Here is a 14,418-nt window from a genome sequence, read left to right on the forward strand (position 1 = left end):
GAGCTAAACTCATTCCCCCCCACGGGGGCCTGTACACACAGACACACCAGAACGGCCCCAGGCCAGAGCGCAGGGGACTTGGGGCCCTATCCCCGAACTCGGCCTCCCAGGGAAGAGGAGCCCTCGCACCGCCTGCCTGCCCCCTGCTCGCCGCCCCCGCGCACAGGCAAGCCGGCAGCATGAGGGGCTCGCCAGCGGCGTGAGGGGCTCCCCGGCAGCGCCAGCTCCTTCAGCCCCTCAGCCCTCACAGAAATTTCCCGGCACCGGCCGCCTCCCGCCGTCCGAGGCCTCCTGGCTCGCTCCCTCTGGGCCGGCCGACACCGAGTCGCCAGGCCCAGGCAGCGACGCTCGAGTTCCTGGCGAGCCGCAGGCCTCGCAGGGTGACCCGGCCTGACGGCTCAGGAAAGGCGCCGTCTCCCCGGTGCCAGCCAAAGCGGCTCCGGACCGCCTCACCGCTTACCTCAGCCTTCCAGAGCCTCTTAGCCGGAGCCGACCCCTCCTCAGCGCCGCGAGTAGACGGTTGGAGAGGCAAAGAAACGGCCTGAACCCCGCAGCAGGCGGTAGTCGGCGGCATCCATGGCGCTCCGCCCGGCACGGGATTGGGTGGGAGGAGGGGGCAGGGAGCCGCGCCGCGGCCTCGGGGGGGAGGAGCTGGCACTGGCCGAGCGGCCGCTGGGGGCGCTGCGGCAGCGGGGCAGCTGACGCCACAGCGAGGGACCGCCTCACATAGGCGGGCGTTCGCTGCCAGCCGGGTGCGGGTGGTGGTCTCGCTCCGCAGCTCGCCTCTGTTGGTGGAGTCCCTGCCGCGCCGCAGATTGTACCTGCGCGTTGGCAGCCTCCTGAGGGGAGAGGGGCCAGGCCTAGCGGGCCCGGCGGCTCTCGCGGCAAGACGGAGCCTGACTTTCCGCACCCGCCTCTGGAGGGCGGGGGGCCGCTGAGCCAAACGTCGTGGTGTGGGCGCGCCGTGCGGGGTCCCGCCTCATCTGCCTCTGCCCCAGGGGAGTCTCGAGCGCAGCTCCCCTGAGGAGAAGGAGCTTGTACCTCGCAGGGCCCGCTTTGGAAGGCGCTGAGCCACCTCCAGCGTCTCCACTGAAGGGGCAATGGTAAACCCATTTAAACGCTGCAGTAATGGTTCCTTCAAAGCAGAGGTTTTTATCTTGCCCTTACCCTGTGGCGACTCTGAGATAGCGCAGCTCTACTGTGTGGGTTGAGACTCGTTTTGCAGTAAAGTAGCCTGCCAGCCCTGCCACAAAATGCTGCGAGGCTGCCTTATGTGTGGTTGAAAAAAAACAAACACCCAAACTCTTAGAAGGCCTAAATGCAAAATAATTTCCATCTCTGTAGGATGACCTGCGTTGTCTTAAGGAATTTAAGCCTCTTAATGGGGGTATGGGTGTGGTAAATAAGATTATTGTGCATTTGCATGCCACTTCTACCTACCTCATAGACATTTCCTGTAATTAGGAGGCTCTAACTACACACGGAACAAAAAGGCAATGGCAGTCGTGCTTGGTTAAGACTTGGTCGAGACACATGCAGAAATTTGTATTGTTTGATATTTAAGAACACCTGGAAAGTGTTATCTTTATTGCTGTAGGGCTTTTTTTTCAGCATACAAGAACAGGAGCTGCTTTGTCTCTTCCTGATTTCTGGGGCATCTGAGTCCTTCTGTCTCACTGAATTATGTCTCATTTAACTTGCCATTTGTTCCAGCTCTGCCAAGATTCACATCTATATCCTTTCCCTGTGTTTGTCCTTCAGAGGTCATCAAGACTTCATATGTGCTTAAAGTTAAGGACAGGAGGCAGTAGGAGGACTGAGTCTGCAGTCTTTAAATTTAGAAGCTTGATCTTTTTTTCACTTTCACTGGTGCAGAAGCAGCAGCAGAATTAGGCCAAACTTAGGAGAGCTGCATCTGCCAAGTGACCTCTCTCCTGTTGCAGGGTACTAGAGCACTTTCTTTTGCTATTTATTGTGAAGTTTCAGATAAAGCAACGTTGTTATTCTTCCAAAGATTAAAACTAAATGCTAATTTTCAGTTGTACAGACATAAAAACTCTGAAATCCAACAAACATTTTCCTCTTTTTGCAGTTTCTGTTTGGGTTATCTTTAGATAGATTATCCGTGTAGAAGATCAGGTTACCAAAATAGAGATCAGGAACAGAAAAGTTTAACTACTGTAGAATAGAATAGAATAAACCAGGTTGGAAGAGAACTTCAAGATCATCCTATCATCCAACACCACCTAATCAACTAACCCATGGCACCAAGCATCCTGTCAAGTCTCCTCCTAAACACCTCCAATGATGGTGACTCCACCACCTCCCCAGGCAGCCCATTCCAATGCGCAATCACTCTCTCTGTGTAGAACTTCTTCCTAACCTCCAGCCTAAGCTTCCCCTGGCACAGCTTGAGACTGTGTCCTTTTGTTCTGGTGCTGGCTGCCTGAAAGAAGAGACCAACCTCTGCCTGTCTACAACCTCCCTTCAGGTAGTTGTAGAGAGCAATAAGGTCACCCCTGAGTCTCCTCCAGGCTAAGCAACCCCAGCTCCCTCAGTCCCTCCTCATAGGGCTTGTGTTCCAAACCCCTCACCAACTTTGCTGCCCTTCTCTGGACACGCTCCAGCAAGTCAACCTCCTTCCTAAACATGCAAAAGAATACAAACAATGGATTTTAAAGACTTGGAAGCAAGAATACACCACTTCAATGGAAACAGTTTTCAGTGCTCTGTATTTTCCTGTCAATGGGACAAATGTCCTGTTGTATAAATTGCCCAATGTGATTTATTTTGTATGGAAGTGCATCAAGTCGTGTATTACAGCTTTAGTGAGGACACAGTCCCAAGCTGTGCCAGGGGAGGGTTAGACTGGATGTTAGACAGAAATTCTTCATGGAGAGAGTGATTGCCCATTGGAATGGGCTGCCTGAGGAGGTGGTGGAGTTGCCATCATTGGAGGTGTTTTGGAGGAGACTTGATGGGGTGCTTGGTGCCATGGGTTAGTTGATTAGATAGTGTTGGATGATGGGTTGGGCACGATCTTGAAGGTCTCTTCCAACCTGGTTTATTCTATTTTAGTCATAAATGATCATTTTTCTTTGTGATGCATGTGTAATATTTAAGAGTTTGCTAGTGATTTCTGTTGCTCATGACGAGATTTCTTTTCCCTAGAATGAATCTGGGGGAAAAAAAGGGCAGGAATGAACTGCTGACTAGATAATCTCTGGTTTACTGATTATGTATTTCTTACAATGTATATGTTCATGGTCTGATGAATGCTACTTCTGCTTCATGTTGCTGATTTGGCATTGAAATGATTTTTGTCTCTGTTAAAATATATCACAGCCAGTGATACCCCTGAATTTTCAGCCTGGGGCCGTCATTTGATTAGTGCTAGGAAGAAGAACGTGGATTAGTGCAGCCAGGCAGGGCAGACAAGTAATACCATATGCTGAGGTAAGAAGTAAGACATCTTCATAGTCATAGTTGCTTTGAAAAAAAAATCATGCTGAGCATTGTGTGACACTTGCAAAACCAACTGCAGTTCCCCATGCTTATACAATGTACACTAGTCATTCAGTTAGAAAATGACCTAAATTCTAGTGCCAGCTGACATGCACTTTATGCATGACCTTGGCCTAATCCCTTAATCACTGCATGTGTCTGTTGCCTCCTTCATGGAAAAAGAGCAATTTAAAATATGGCAGTGGTGGACTCAGAGATGTCTTAGCATTTATGGAACCTGAGTTGCTGTGGCTTGTTACTATATTAAGTCTTACATAATAGTATAAAGCAGAATTCCTCTTTCTGACCATCCTTGAGCAAATCACACATTCAAGTGGCTGAGGATGATTTTGGAAATTAGGTCACAGCCTGAACATAGATTGACCTTTGTAGAACCTGATGTTGACCAATGCCCAGCATTTTGGCTGTGGATGTGCCTGAAAATGAAAACTTGGCTTTGAAAGAGAAATCATCAGTGCAGTTACTGGCATAATATTTTTATGTATGTATCACAGAGAACTATGCCATGGAGGGTAGCAAGGGGCAGGGATTGGAGGGCTGCAGATGCAGAGAGCTTCTGAGTCATAAAGGACACCCCACTTGAGACAGCTACTTGTTAAGAAGACATTGCAGGTGCTCTCAAAATGATTTGATTCTGTTTCAGAAGAGTCATTTTGGCCAGAATTTTGCTAAATCTTCTCAGGATGGAAAACCATGTTGTTGTTTTGTGGGGTTTGTTTTCTTCACTTACAGCCCAAATTAAAATAACACTTATTAGTACTTTTCTCTTATGTTCAGGCTGATGTTTTAGCTGCTAGCAGAAGGAAAAGTCTGTCATGGGTACTCTTACTGTCACAGCATGATAGTGAGGATTGTAAGCTTTGGATGGGAATGATTGGAGTTTTGTTACAGAACATACAAACCTGGCCAAAATTCAAGCTGAAACACACCTACAACTCAAACACAAGAAGAAGTCTGGAATTCTTCTGTGTATTTTTAATAGATATGGAAGCCAGAACCCAGTGTAACTGATGTTTTTGTTAGCTGTGCTGCCCACCTCTGTTCATATGCCAAGTTGATGTTTCCAAAAATACCACTGCTGTAGAGAAAATAGATCAGAGGGTGACATAAACAGACCCTGAACACCTCCACAAATTGGAGTTGTTTATGCTAAAGGCCAGTGCTGCACCCAGCCAAATAAAACACTTAGGATATTTATAGATTATTTATCCTTTTGCTTTAACACTTTTTTTCCCCCCCTCTGCCACCTACACAATGATGTAGTAGGAAACACTGAAAGTTCCTGCTCCTCCAGAAGCAGAATATGAATAATTTGATACACATTTAATTTTCCTGCTGAATATTATACTTTCAAAGAAAAAAGTTAATATATATTGACTACACATTTCACAAACTCGCTGGCTGTATCAGGTGAGGTTTCATTTCACACAGTTGGTCTATTTACACTTAGTTAATTCTTAAGTATATTGCTACAAAGATTTTGATCCTGCATCTGGGTCGAGGCAATCCCAGGCACAAATCCAGGCTGGGCAGTGGCTGGCTGGAAAGCAGCCCTGAGGAGAGAGACTTGGGGGTGCTGGTGGACAAAAAGCTCAACATGAGCTCTCAGTGTGCACTTGCAGCCCGCAAAGCCAATCAGATCCTGGGCTGCATCAGGAGAAGTGTGGCCAGCAGGTCAAGGGAGGTGATCCTCCCCCTCTGCTCAGCCCTGGTCAGACCCCACCTGGAGTACTGCCTCCAGTTCTGGAGCCCCTATTACAAGAGGGATGTGGAGGTGCTGGAATGTGTCCAGAGAAGGGCCACAAGGATGATCGGGGGCTGGAGCACCTCTCCTATGAGGACAGACTGAAGGAGTTGGGGCTGTTCAGTCTGCAGAAGAGAAAGCTCCGAGGTGACCTAATTGTGGCCTTCCAGTATCTGAAGGGGGCCTACAAGAAGGCTGGGGAAGGACTTCTCAGGATCTCAGGTGGTGCTAGGACTAGGGGGAATGGAATGAAGTTGGAGGTGGGGAGATTCAGGCTGGATGTGAGGAGGAGGTTCTTCACCATGAGAGTGGTGAAGCCCTGGAATGGGTTGTCCAGGGAGGTGGTTGGGGCCCTGTCCCTGGAGGTGTTTAAGCCCAGGCTGGCTGAGGCTCTGGCCAGCCTGATCTAGTGTGAGGTGTCCCTGCCCATGGCAGGGGGGTTGGAACTAGATGATCCTTGTGGTCCCTTCCAACCCTGACTGATACTATGAAAGATTTTCTTCTAGAAAACTTCCCCTCGCCTTTCCCCCTCCCCCCAGAATTACAGTACAGTTGGTAAAAGTTTTTACATTTAAACACTCCTCTGTTATCCTGGTCTCTTCTCAGCCACCTCTGCATTGCACAAGCCCGGGGAGCACAAGCAGTGTCAGTGTCTACGCAATCTGCTGTGGCAGGGACTGGGTGAAAGGTTGCCGGGCTGGGAGTCCCAAGTGCTGCAGTGACACGTGTTGGTGTGGTGAGTGCGTGACTAATGTTGACCCGATAAACGGCTGAGTGACATGCTGGTGTTTATGGAGGTACAGGGCTGAGTCACTGCCCTTCTTGTTAGACTCCTCCTCAGGAGAGTGTCAACTTCCTGGAAGGTTCTTGTCCTCAGAGCTGAGAGAATGAACACGGAAATGCTCAGAAGCAGAAATGGTTTTCACAAAACTGAAAACTACCTTTTCTTCTTTGTGAAATGATTGTTCAAAATCATGCACACTACAGTGCTTATTCCTGACTAAACCAACCTGTTGGGGATTGGGTATGCTTGGGTTTTTAATTGCTTGGGGTTTTGTTGGTTTGGGTTTGGGTTTTTTTGTTTGTTTGTTTGTTTCTTTTTACATATACACACTTTTCCCTCTTTCATTTAGCCTGCTTACTTCTGAGGACATCAGGGCTCTGCTCCCTTTCTGGCAGCTGGCAGTGCTATAGGCAGCTAAACCACTCCAGTGGCTTATTTCTGTCATCCATCCTGCTTCTGGTGCTTAGTCCCACCCCTGTCCTTATGCTGGTACCAGCATCCACCAGCTTATGGGGTTTTTTTTCACAAGCCCCTAACTACTCTACAGCAGTTGACCAGCTATTGAGTTTAAGCAGATGAGACAGAGGTCTGATGAGAGTGGACACAAACACACAAGCAGCAGGAGCGTGCAGTCGGGATTGTGATTCCTCCCTTCTGGTAGTAGTTCTGTCAGACTTGATGCAGGATGGCACTTTACTGTACTCTTAGGTTGTGGGTTTAGAGTAAGTGTTCAATGCTAATGCTGACTTACACACTTCCTTCTGCAATACTAGCTTGAGCTATTCCTCTACACAATATCATCTTTCCCCATTGCATCAAAACCTGCTGGTGAACCTGATCTAAATGTAACTCCTGTTCCTCTTTCAGTGTTTGCAGTGACAATGATATTACTTCCCGGATATGTAGGTTGGAGAATTGAGCAAACTTTGTGTTGCTTTTACCTCCGTTTGCCTTCAGCTCTATCACTTAACTGGCCGTAAAATAGAAAGTAATCAGCCATCAGAGCCTGCCCTCACTCATGTCCCTCCCACCTTCAACTGCCAAAGAGAAAGTGAGGCAGAAATTGTGCAACACTTGTGTATTTCAGGCTGTTAGCTGTACCCCGACCACCAGGAACATAGGCAACAGCAATAAATCTCAAGCCAAGCCAAGTGCAAGGAGTGATCAGTGACTCGGATCACAGTATTTCTCACTGGTTTTAATGGCACAGACAAGGTTATAACTTTCTGAATCAGAAGCTTAATTTTTTGGGTTCTTTTCTCCTAGTTTTAGCTCCTTGTTCTAAGAATAAACACATGTAATCCTACTAAGCACCTGAGGCAGGTCCCAGAGTTTAAGTGAAGTGTTATAAATGAATGTCACAGATCTGTGCTGATGGGAAGATTTCTTTAAGAAGAAAGTGTCTTAATCACCAAATCCTTCTTCTATATTCTGGGATTTAATAAAAACCTGTGCAGATATGGCTCTTTGTGACATGGTTTATTTGGCCTGGTGGTGTTGGATTGATGGTTGATGATCTTAGAGGTCTTTTCCAACCTTAACAAGCCTATGAAAAAAAACCCCAAAGCCAGCTACTTAGAATTTTATTGGAAAGAGTGTAATTTTTACAGACTTGAAAGCCTACTAATGGCTCTTACTATTCTTGTAATTAAATTATGTAATTAAATTATTCACTACTGCTGAATGTCTTGACATGCAAAAAGAAGACACAGTCTCAGGCTCCTAAAACCTGAATTTCTGGATTAGTTGCTAACTGGAAAGAGCTACATCTTTGATCCAAACAGGGAAGAGTCAGCAGAATACTATGGTGGAGCATGGCAAAGTTCAATGCTGGCACTGTCCTAGGGTGCATGAGACAGACAAGAAAAAAAATGTATCATTTACTAATGAAAGAGAAAAAATGTCTTGCCCCTGGTAGCTCTAAGGGGAAAAGGTGGACAAGGTGGCTCTACAGTGATGAAGACTCAAAACCTTTGCTCACTGCATTATCCTTGCTCACTACGCTTCAAACAGTGACCTAGGCCAGTTAAAGAAAATCTTTTTGATCTGATACTTGAGAGCTTTGTGGCAGAGCTTCATGTTTGTAGGAAAATAAGTGGCCTTGGGTATAAATATCAAATTATTTGCCTCAGAACAACTAATTTAGGTAGTTAACTATCTGATATAACCATAAGGAACATTATAATGTACTTAATTCTGAAGGCATACAATGCATGGCTACTGACCTATTTCTGAAAAGTTTTTTCACTGTGTTTTAACTTCATAGGAATTCAGAGGTCCACATGGTGAGTGAGTGGCACAGGACAAATGATTCACACTCATTTTTCTTGTATCACACATTTTACCTTCTGGACATCCACTAACTTATGCCAGTAAATGGGGATTTCCATCAACAGATCACAGATTCCTCCAGCTGTTACACAGGATTTTGTATTTCAGTCCTTGTGTACTTGCTATCAACACCTTTAATAGTGAGGCTAGCTGTAGAGTACTGTCTAATTCCAACCTAGGCTACACTGCCTGAGCTTCCACTATTGCTGTCCTCTTTGCATTGATTCATAGTTCTATATAGTAAGACCCCAGGGTTATTTTGTTATGCAGCCATATTGCACATGTTTTTATTGTAGTTTCTGATACAGGGTTGTATTCTCACACCATAAATCACTGAGGTTTTGCTTTCTGTATAAAATTCTGTGTAAACACAGGTAACCTACTAAAATAACTGAATGTTGTGCATTGGAGCCTGCATCAAAGCAAGAATTTTGCTATTTTGTTCATACAGTGTGAGTATTAAAAGCAACATGCCAAGATGTCTTTGTAAAGAAATGCCATTCTAGTGAAGTCAGTAAAGCCTCACCAGCTTGGGCCAGTAGGCAGCTTGGCTCCAATACTGGCACCTGTTAGAAAGTTTAGCTAACCTGAGTCTCAAGAAATACAGTGTGTACAAGATTCTTAGCTAGACTGACATTTTAAGGTGAGGCCTTGAAGCACTTCAATTTGGCAGTTTGTTTCTGGTCTTGTCTCTATTTGTTCACTGGAGTCAGTGTCATACAACAACTCTTCTTGAATCAAGAATACAGCTCTGGTCTGTAGAATTAAGTTCAACAGATCCAGTGTTGTTCAACAAGTTGCAGACAGAGAGTACAAAGAGCGGGTAGTGTGTTTGTGGACTTTCTGCTCATGTTTCAGTGAGAAGAAAGATTAAGGTTGCCTCTTGCAAGCTGATTTTTAGGGAGCATAAGAGGTATTTTGATAATGTTACCTGCTTACACTGTGTTCTCATAGTAAGTGGTGTGCTGTACTGATGATGTCAGCAGTTATTGTTGGTAGAAATATTTATGTAATTTTTGCAGGAACATTTCATGTGCAGTTATGTTTCTGTGTAATTACAGCTCCTTGACTAGAACAATTAGTCTGTGTCCCAGAGTAGGAATAGCCTAGGGCTGCTAAATACCCCAGGCATGACCTGTGCCAGTGAGTCCCAAGTATTTCATAGTGGAGGGTCAGTGACTTCTGTAAGATTTTTTCACAGTGAACTATTGAAAGGTCTCAGCTCAGATGCAGGCCTCACTGTACATGGGTAATAAAAGAAATCTCCACCTTAGAGTTTTATAGTTTCATAGTTTCATAGTTTCATTCAGGGTTGGAAGGGACCACACGGATCATCTAGTTCCAACCCCCCTGCCATGGGCAGGGACATGGGCAGGGTTTACAGACAAAGGTTACAAAGCAGAGAGGAACCTACTTAATACTGCCCAGAGGGGTTGTGGAGTCTCCCTCTCTGGAGATGTTCAAAACCCACCTGGATGTGTTCCTGTGTGATCTGGTTTAGATGATCCTGCTCTGGCAGGGGGTTTGGACTAGATGATCTTTTGAGGCCCCTTCCAACCCTTAACATTCTGTGATACTGATAAGTTGCTTGGTAGTTTGAAGTCCCATAGTCCTGCTTCTACATGTTAGTGGCCTCCCAGATATACACAGCTAACTCTTCTTTGTGCAAAGAGAGTTAAGAGGAAAGCAGAAGCTATTAGAATAGAATAGAATAGAATAGAATAGAATAAACCAGGTTGGAAGAGACCTTCAAGATCATCACGTCCAACCTATCACCCAACACCACCCAATCAACTAACCCATGTAACCAAGCACCCTGTCAAGTCTCCTCCTGAACACCTCCAGTGACGGTGACTCCACCACCTCCCCGGGCAGCCCATTCCAATGGGCAATCACTCTCTCTGTGTAAAACTTCCTCCTGACCTCCAGCCTGAACCTCCCCTGGTGCAGCTTGAGACTGTGTCCTCTTGTTCTGGTGCTGGTGGCCTGGGAGAAGAGACCAACCTCTGCCTGTTTACAACCCCCTCTTCAGGTAGTTGTAGAGAGCAATAAGGTCACCCCTGAGTCTCCTCCTCTCCAGGCTAAGCAGCCCCAGCTCCCTCAGTCTCTCCTCACAGGGCTGTGTTCCAAGCCCCTCACCAACTTCGTTGCCCTTCTCTGGACTCGTTCCAGCAAGTCAACATCCTTCCTAAACTGAGGGGCCCAGAACTGGACACAGGACTCAAGGTGTGGCCTAACCAGTGCAGTGTACAGGGGCAGAATGACCTCCCTGCTCCTGCTAGACACACTGTTCTTAATGCAGGCCAGGATGCCATTGGCCCTCTTGGCTGCCTGGGCACACTGCAGGCTCATGTTCAGCCTACCATCAACCAGCACCCCCAGGTCCCTCTCTGCCTGGCTGCTCTCAGCCACTCTGACCCCAGCCTGTAGCACTGCATGGGGTTGTTGTGGCCAATGTGCAGAACCCGGCACTTGGATGTGTTCAATCTCATGCCATTGGACTCTGCCCATCTGTCCAGCCTGTCAAGGTCCCTCTGCAGAGCCTCTCTACCCTCCAGCAGATCAACTCCTGCCCCCAGCTTGGTGTCATCAGCAAATTTACTGATGATGGACTCAATGCCCTCATCCAGATCATCAATAAAGATGTTAAAGAGGATGGGGCCCAGCACTGATCCCTGGGGCACACCACTAGTGACTGGCCGCCAGCTGGATGTGACACCATTCACCACCACTCTCTGGGCTCGGCCCTCCAGCCAGTTCCTAACCCAGCTCAGAGTGCTGCTGTCCAAGCCATGGGCTGACAGCTTGGCCAGGAGTTTGCTATGGGGGACGGTGTCAAAGGCCTTGCTGAGGTCCAGGTAAACTACATCCACAGGCCTCCCCACATCCACCAGGCAGTCACCTGATCATAGAAGGAGATCAGGTTGGTCAGGCAGGACCTGCCCTTCCTAAATCCATGCTGGCTAGGCCCGATCCCTTGGCCATCCTCTAAGTGCTGTGTGTGTGTGCCTGGGAGAAGAGACCAACCCCCTCCTGTCTACAACCTTCCTTCAGGTAGTTGTAGAGAGCAATAAGATCTCCCCTGAGCCTCCTCTTCTCCAGGCTAAACAATCCCAGCTCCCTCAGCCTCTCCTCATAGGGCTTGTGTGCTGCTGTGTAACTACTGGGACTTCTTAACTGGATAATCTGTGCAGCAAGTCCCTTATTTGCATGCCAATAGTCCAGGTGGCCTCAGTATATTTTTATCAAGGTTGATAAAAATGCCACTCTGTGAATAATTAGACCCCCTCAGGTGGTGTTGGACTGGGAGGGACCAACAAGGGCACAGCAATATTCATCCTTCACAGGCTGTTTTCTCTGGCACCTCCAAGATTTGTTTCCATTTCTCCTCTCTCCCCCAAAGGGCAACAAGCACATTTATTTGTGCTTTTGAAGATCAATTCCCCTCTCAGGCGCTGCTGTGTTAGCAGCAGCTTCCATTGCTTCAGACCAGGGAAGTGAGAGCAAGCTATAATGAAAGGCTGAAGGTGTTTACCCTCTCTTCTTTGTCCTGAAGGGAACCAAGCTTCTGCCAGCAATTGCAGGCAGTTGACAGTTCCCTGGGGTCACAACAGCCTGGAACCAGTAAGTGCATTCTGGTCCATCTACCTGCCCTAGAGAAACTCAGCTGACCATGCCCATGACAAACACTTCCCAACTCTGCATTCTTCCTGGCTGCTGAACACCCTCCCATGGTCTTCATTTCCAGAGATCCACTGGTTTAGCTCAGAATCCTAATCTAAGAACAGCAGTGACAATCTTGCAATTGAAGTAACTCCTTATAAGTAATATCAAAACCTGGTACTGACAATACACAAAGTGTGTATGCAGAGGTGGTGTAAGCAGCACTGAGAGGGCAATAGAAACTAGAGCCTGTGCCTGCTGTTGCAGTTGATGAGTTACATCATTTCAAACTCGTCTTCCTCCTTTGCATACTGTTTAACCATTTTCACTCTGTTTTTGTGGGTGTGTAGAGCAAGTCCTTCATTCTGATGTTTCTGGCATCAGGATGACTGTTTTCATGCTTTGTTTGGAGACCATACAGAATGTGATCCAGTTGTAGCTGCTCTATCTTTTTCAGGGGAGGTTTAGTTGGATATTAGGAAGCAATTCCTCACAGAGAGGCTGATAAGGCACTGGGATGGACTGCCCTGGGAGGTGGTGGAGTCACTGTGCCTGGAGGTGTTCAAGAGGGGATTGGATGTGGCACTTGGTGCCATGGTCTGGTCATGAGGTCTGTGGTGACAGGTTGGACTTGATGATCTTTGAGGTCTCTTCCAGCCTTAATGATACTGTGATACTTGGTGGCATGGTTTAGCTGATGTTGTGGTGTTAGCTCATAGGCTGGACTTGGTGATCTCAGAGGTCTGTTCCAGCCTCAACAATTCTGTGATTTGTTAACAGGTAGGGAGCCCCATTATTGCATGCAAGTAACTTGGCATTCCTTTGTATAGTCATGTCAGTAACTTGTTATATCCTCTGCTGCCAAAGTGTTTTGCTTTTTATATGCAGCCTTTATATTTACCATCAGGGTTGAGAAAAACCAATAACTAGATAAAGGCAGTAGAAGACAGAACAAGCAAAGCTAATGTATCATAAACTGGTGTGAACTTTACAAATCAGAGTAGCTTAATTTGCAAAATGTTTCATAGGATTCCACTCAGCAGAAACTGTGGTATCTCACACAGGCCCTGTTGAAGCAGTGAGTCAACCAGGTAACCGATGTAATGATTATTTTTGCTTCCTTCCATCCATGCACATGCCTCTCTTTCTACTTCCTCCATTCCTTCTTTTCTGGTCTGCCCTATTCCTTCAGTGTTTGTTTGATTTGAAAAACAATCCCTTGTTGCTTCCTCTGCAGCCTTTTGTATGTGCTGCTTTACTGCTGCTTTTCCCTCTAGCCTGCTCCATCTTCACAGCACTCTCTCTTGGTTCACTGTATGGAGCACATTGCCTTCAAGCACTTGTACCCCAGCAGAAGTCACCTGGCAAGTCCTGGCTGGGTGTTGGCTATCTGAACGTAAGGAAAACAACCAGAAAAGATCTTTATCACCCTGTGCTTTGTCTCTGTGGCTGCAGTAGTTATACAGTAGGGAGCCAGTCTTGCTGGGCTCTGTGAATATAACAGATGCAGGCTCCTTGTCCTCCTCCCTCTGCAGAGCTGTGAATCAGGTCTGCAGGGTCACCTCAGGCCTTGATGGAGGTTTCTTCCTCACACTAGTTCTAGCCTTTGTGATTTGCCATTCCCCACTCTTGCTGGCTTACCCTGTTTCTGACTGGGGGTTGGTGGGGAGTTTTGGGCCACAGGCTGTGGGTTTAGTGTAGACTGCAATTGAATCTGGTTGTCTGTCTCCATTTCTGCCTTCCTTATACTGTGCAACCTTTTGATTCTCCTGTATAGCTTCAGATACCTATCACAGTATCAGCCAGGGTTGGAAGGGACCACAAGGATCATCTAGTTCCAACCCCCCTGCCATGGGCAGGGACACCCCACACTACATCAGCATGGCCAGAGCCTCAGCCAGCCTGGGCTTAAACACCTCCAGGGACGGGGCCTCAACCACCTCCCTGGACAACCCATTCCAGGGCTTCACCACTCTCATGGTGAAGGACCTCCTCCTCACATCCAGCCTGAATCTCCCCACCTCCAGCTTCATTCCATTCCCCCTAGTCCTATCACTACCTGAGATCCTCCCCAGCCTTCTTGGAGGCCCCCTTCAGATACTGGAAGGCCACAATTAGGTCACCTCAGAACCTTCTCTTCTCCAGACTGAACAGCCTCAACTCCTTCAGTCTGTCCTCATAGGAGAGACGCTCCAGCCCTCTGATCATCCTACCTGCTGCAGAAGGTCCTCCATTGAGCACACCTTTTGCAATCATGTTTGCTGCCCCATTTCCACCCCAGGAGAAGGGTCAAGGCACTGCCCACAGCTCAAGTTCTGCACAGCTGTTTCTACCTTTGGCACCTCTGGGTGGAGGCATCAGTGCAGGACCA

The 14,418-nt window shown here is 47.3% G+C and overlaps 1 protein-coding gene across 8 annotated transcripts in view; it reads right to left on the reverse strand.

The window, feature by feature from the left end:
- Nucleotides 1-601, reverse strand: part of HECTD1 (HECT domain E3 ubiquitin protein ligase 1) — a 74,731-nt gene extending 74,130 nt beyond the window's left edge. For all 8 annotated transcript variants that reach the window (XM_068160327.1, XM_068160324.1, XM_068160323.1 and 5 more), the window contains exon 1: nt 461-601. The gene's annotated coding sequence lies outside the window, so the exon portion shown is untranslated. The remainder of the gene's footprint in view (nt 1-460) is intronic.
- Between the last annotated feature and the right edge of the window lie 13,817 nt (nt 602-14,418).

Source organism: Melanerpes formicivorus, unplaced genomic scaffold (assembly GCF_026170545.1).
Source record: "Melanerpes formicivorus ecotype bairdi unplaced genomic scaffold, bMelFor1.0.p_v2 SCAF_49, whole genome shotgun sequence".
Classification (NCBI taxonomy): domain Eukaryota; kingdom Metazoa; phylum Chordata; class Aves; order Piciformes; family Picidae; genus Melanerpes; species Melanerpes formicivorus.